Source organism: Montipora foliosa, chromosome 6 (genome assembly GCF_036669935.1).
Source record: "Montipora foliosa isolate CH-2021 chromosome 6, ASM3666993v2, whole genome shotgun sequence".
NCBI lineage: Eukaryota > Metazoa > Cnidaria > Anthozoa > Scleractinia > Acroporidae > Montipora > Montipora foliosa.
The window spans coordinates 33,342,019-33,347,514 of record NC_090874.1 but is presented as its reverse complement, the minus strand read 5'-3'; the positions used below and the strand labels follow the sequence as shown (position 1 = coordinate 33,347,514).

Below are 5,496 nucleotides of genomic sequence, written 5' to 3'. Positions count from 1 at the left end.
TTGTACTTTATAATAATGATGGTTTCATTTTAGCTTTATTTCTCCAGTTCCTCGTAGGCTGTGTAAAAAATTTATGAAAATTATTCAGTAATATTCAAACATGATTTACCATCACTGGAAAGAACTCAATTTCAGAAACGTACTTTGCAATGCAGATCTAATCAAATATTAAGACATTCATCAACCCTCCAAGCTGGGACCATTTTAGTCGCCATGGCAACCAAAATTTTGGAGCTGGCGACTAAAATTGAGAAGAAGGATCGAGCGCTTGAGCTATTAACTTAAGCTGAGCTACTAACATTTTTCACTGGCGACCAAACTTGAGCTGTCAGGAGCCACAAATGACCAGCAAGAAAACAAAAATTAATTTGGAGGGTTGTTCATTTTAAAACTGACATAAAAGTGTTGTATGCGTTTCTACCGTAACAAATTTTTACCAGTAAAACACTGAAAAATCTACCCAGCTGACATTTGCAGTAGGCCTCTACAACAAGACTCTTCTCCTTGTGCCCAATTTGCCAACAAGAATATGAAGCAAGGCTTAAGGTGGCTCGAATCAGTTCCAACGCTTCCACGGAACGCTCTTATTAGGCTGATTTAGCAACAGAACGGGAACGTCAGTGGCGACGGCGCGCGCAGAAAAAACACCAATGAGAATTCAGAATAGAATAGACTTCTACTCTTTTCTTTTCTATTCTAAATTCTCATTGGTAGTTTTGCTGCGCGCGACGTCGCCACTGACCTTCCCGTTCTGTTGCTAAATCAGCCTATTAGAAGGATTGGCACTACAACACTGTATCATTTATTAGCAATATTGTAGTACCAAATAAAACACGGATTTTTTCTGAACAAGATGCAGTCATTATTGTGACGTAATATGTCACAGTGGCAACGGGCAAGCCCTGTAAAAACACCCTTTATTTTGTCTTTAATTGCATACATCTCAAAAACGAACTCGGCGACCCCGATTTTTTATATCTGAAAAGTAATTAGAAGGGCAAGATGAAACGTTCTGCAAGGAAGAAAAAAATTCTGTGCTGCGGATTCAGAACCACCTTAATCCTGGGTTTTTTCTAAGGTGGCTCTAAATCTGCTACGCATAATTTTTTTTAACTTTGCCGAAGGGTTCTTCTAATCACTTTCCAGCAATAAAAATGGGGGGGGGGGGGTCACCGAGTTTGTTTTTGAGATATGAGCAACTAAATCCAAAATATCAGGTGTTTGCTGGGCCTTCCCGTTGCCAAGGTAACTTATTACATCACAATAATGATCACATCTTGTTTGGAAATAATCGTCGTTCCACCGTCTTTTTTAAAGAATAAACCAACCTGTCTTTCTGAAAAGGAAAACCTGGATCTCTTAAATAGCAGTCCATTGTCCAAATACGTGTTTATTGATGCCTCTCTTAAAAAAACATCTTCAACTGTCGTAAATGTCAACGGTTGACGTTGATGGCCCTGACTTAGTAAGCGATTTGAATGCGGGGGAACGATTTTGGGCCGTGCGTTTTCTGATGTTGCACATTCAATGGCTGGCTCAAAAGTGGCTGTGGAACTTGAGCTGCCAAATCTAGTGTTCACTTCCATATCCACCTCCGAGCCTTTGATCCCCTGCAATTTTTGAAGACACTCGTAGGCCATAGAAGCAACTTTGCGCGATCTCCGCTTCTGATAGTGCACTTTGGCAACGACAAAGCTATGTTCTTGGTCTTCAGAAAATACTTGGTGCTCTTTCTCGTTAAGCGCGTGAAGACTTTGCGTTTTGACGATTTGGCGATAACGTTGGGTTAATGTATTTGCCAAGGCTGTCGAAGACCAACTTCTCATCTCGCTGCCTAATTTGCCGTGTTGGCTTCCGTTTTTTGTGACCAAAACAAAGTCGCACTGAGGTTTGAGCAAAGGTGACACGAAATTAATGTAGCCGTCGAGTATTTGCATGCTTGTATATGTCAGAACCACAGAGTCAAATCCGTATTTTCCCGCAGTCTTAAGGTTTTCTGGTCGCTGAAACCGCCGTTCGCCTTTGCTGCCTTTGCCTCAAATGCCTGAAATGTACAAAGCTAGAACTTATAGCTGTTTATGGACTACACATGTATGGCTGCAAACAAAATACCACGAAAGTTGAAATTTCAAGCCAAAATTTTTAAGGAGTAAATTTTCACCGATGATATTTCAAATTTCTTTTCCTCATATTTAAGAAGTTCAGAAGGCATTACAGAACTCCCAGCTTGGCAAGGCTCCAGGTGATGATGGTATAACCACTGAGATTCTGAAAGCCCTCGAAGACTTTGGTGTAGATAAACTCACCGATTTATACAACGACATATACTCGACAGGCATTTTTCCCGACGAGCTACTGATGTCCGTATTTATCACTTTGCCTAAACAGCCAAGAGCCACTGACTGCTCAAACTACAGAACAATCAGCGTGATGCCTCACACGCTCAAACTCTTTTTGAAAATTATTCAATACAGAATTGGCAACAAAACGGATAAAGAAGTAGGATCTACTCAGTCTGGCTTTCGTCCTGGATGCGGCACCAGAGAGGGTATTTTCTGTTTTAACGTCTTGGCCCAGAAACACATCGAAGTTGATCAAGATTTGTATACCTGCTTTATAGTCTACTCCAAAGCCTTCGACAGAGTGCACCACGCCCAGCTCATCGAGTGCCTAGAAAGAATCGGCATAGACGGAAGAGACATTAGAGTCATCGCAAACTTGTACTGGCACCAGAAAGCTGCAATAAGAATTCAGGATGAACTTTCTCCTTTTAAATCTATTCAAAGGGGAGTCAGGCAAGGGTGTGTTCTCTCCCCTTATCTATTCAATATATATACAGAGTTCATATTCAGAGAGTCAAATCACTTTGAAGGCATCAATATCCATGGTCAGAATATAAATAATTTAAGATACGCTGATGACACTGTGCTCATAGCGAATGACCAAGACAAACTACAGGAAATTGTAACTCGAGTGAAGGAAGAAAGCAGCAAGGCCGGTCTTGACATTCATCATGTCAAGAAGACAAAGACGATCATCTCACGAGACCCAGAGGGGAAGAAAGTAGATATCAAAGTTGATAATGAAACTATACAGCAAGTCGAAAATTTCATCTATTTAGGCACGCTGATATTGGAAGAAATAAAAAGGGATAAAGAAATTGAAAGAAGAAAGAACATTGCAAAAGAAAACTTCAGCTCCATGGCTAAAATTCTGAAATCAAAACGCTTAAAACTCACTACAAAACTCAAGATTGTAAAATATTATATCTATTCAATCTTCACATATGAGTGTGAGGCATGGACTCTTTCCAAAGTTCTTGAAGCTAACATTGAAGCCTTCGAAATGTGGTGCCTCAGAGAGTTCACAAATTCCTGAAATTTATGTTGCCAAACTCCCTGTGCGCCTTTGTAGTAGATGGGCTGAGTTTGTGGAAGGGAAGTCACAAATGTCAACATGGAGTCATTTGCGGAGTGGTTGACGAAGGAAACAAAAATAAGCGAGTCAAAACAGTGATGGATGGTTGAGAAGATAGAGTGGAGACCACCAGACTTAGTCAAGGTGGGTACCCGAACGAATAGTGATAATTTTGTGCCTGGATTGTTTGTAGGAATGACCGGAGAAAGCAGTCTCACCAGCAGTGTAGGGGTGAGATGCCCAGTCCACAATTCAACTAACCACAGGTTACAAGAGTTCAAAGTGTTCGAAAGAATGTCCGGGAGTGAGAGGGAAAAGGTTGTGGATTAGCACAAGCTTTGTCTATGCTAATTATCACCAGGCCATCGTCTGAGCAAATGTCGTAGTAGAGACAGATGCAAGGTTGAGGGTTGTGCAATGCGTCACCACATGAGGTTGACTTGAAGATTTTGGAACGCAGAAGAGTAAAAAAAGAATCAGCGAGAATGTCAGACAGTGCGAGATCGTCAGTGACTACTCCTCAGGAGAGTGAGGTTACCTCAAGCCAGATGCAAGAGGTGCATCAGCATTATAGTTATTGTCTTTGCTCAGGCTGTGAAGCTGGTGGTCGTGCTTCAGTTGAGGTATTACTGGTGGTTGTGTTTGGGGAGAACGGTAAACCGCGAGCAATGGCCCTGCGTGATTCGGGTTGTAATACTACCCTTATGGATGAGAGCTTGGCGGTGACATTGGGACTCAAAGTCAAAGAGATGGATCTTGAAATTCAGGGCGTCAGTTCTCAGAGGGTATTCACTTCTAAACATATCAAGAAGTGTCATGTTGCTCGAGTTGGAAAAGAGGAAGTCAAGTACCAATTACGAGACGTGAAGACAGTGCCAAACCTGACTGGTCCCGATCAGAGGCTGAAGTGGTCAACAATCAAGTACCATTATAGCCACCTAAAGGACTTAGATATTGCTGACACCGATTCGGGCCCAGTGCAACTTATAATTGGTACTAACAACTCAAACCTAATTCTACCTAAAAGAATTGTGAAGCCGTCAGAGTATTCAGGCGACGATAGAGTACCCTTGATACCCCACTTGGCTGGGCAGTAACAAACTGGCTGCCAGGTGACCAGAAAGTGTCATCGCCTTACAATGCATTCAAAGTGTATGAAAGATGTGTAGATGAGGATGAAGATTTAAGACGGCTGGGCGTTGCTCAGACAGAAATTGAGACCTTGGGCGTGGTGAAGGTAGCAATTCCAACCCATTTAATCGAGGACAAGCGGACACTTGCTCTCATTGAGCGGAATACGTATGCATACGTATCTGGACTGTTGTGGAGAGAGGATCATCCAACTCTAACGAACAACTATGATATGGCTGTGCGACGGGTTAAAGTCCTTGGAGACGAAATTTGAGAATAATCCGGAGATGAAGCAGAAATATGCAGAGTCCATCAAGGATTTTGATCATTTAATTTAATTTTTGATCATTTAATTCAAATGCAAGTTGATTTAAAAATTCCATTCACCCTTATTGGTCTCATTGAAACCTGGATCAATTCTGACCATTCAGTGGCTTATCATCTTCCGGGTTATACATTCATTTCTCAGGAAACTAAATTGAGGGCAGGGGTGTTGGAGCATTCATTCGCAATGATATAACCTTCCACATTAGAAATGATTTGAGATCGAGCACTGATGAATGTGAAATTCTTTGGGTAGAAATTGTAAATAATTCCAATAGAATATCCTTGTTGGCATTATTTACAGACATCCAGGTTTAAATTTAGACATATCTCTAGATAAGCTTTACTCTAATGTTGATGTTGTTAACAATGAAGGGAAACTCTGTGCTTTATTAGGTGATTTCAATGTTAATCTTTTAAATTTTGAAATACATAAACCCACTGAGGATTTTATAAATACTGTGACTACCAATTTCTTCCTTTAAGGAAACTTCCCGTGGGGAGGTTAAGTTTAAGTCCAAACCCTGGATACCTAAGGCACTAGGAAAGTCTATTAACCACAAACATACTCTGTACAGACATTTTATTAGAACTAAGTCTTCATACAGCCATCACAAATATAAA

The 5,496-nt window shown here is 41.0% G+C and overlaps 1 pseudogene; it reads left to right on the top strand.

Moving 5' to 3' along the window:
- The first annotated feature begins 3,519 nt into the window (after positions 1–3,519).
- Positions 3,520–4,514, top strand: LOC138005437 (uncharacterized; annotated as a pseudogene).
- The last annotated feature ends 982 nt before the right edge of the window (positions 4,515–5,496 follow it).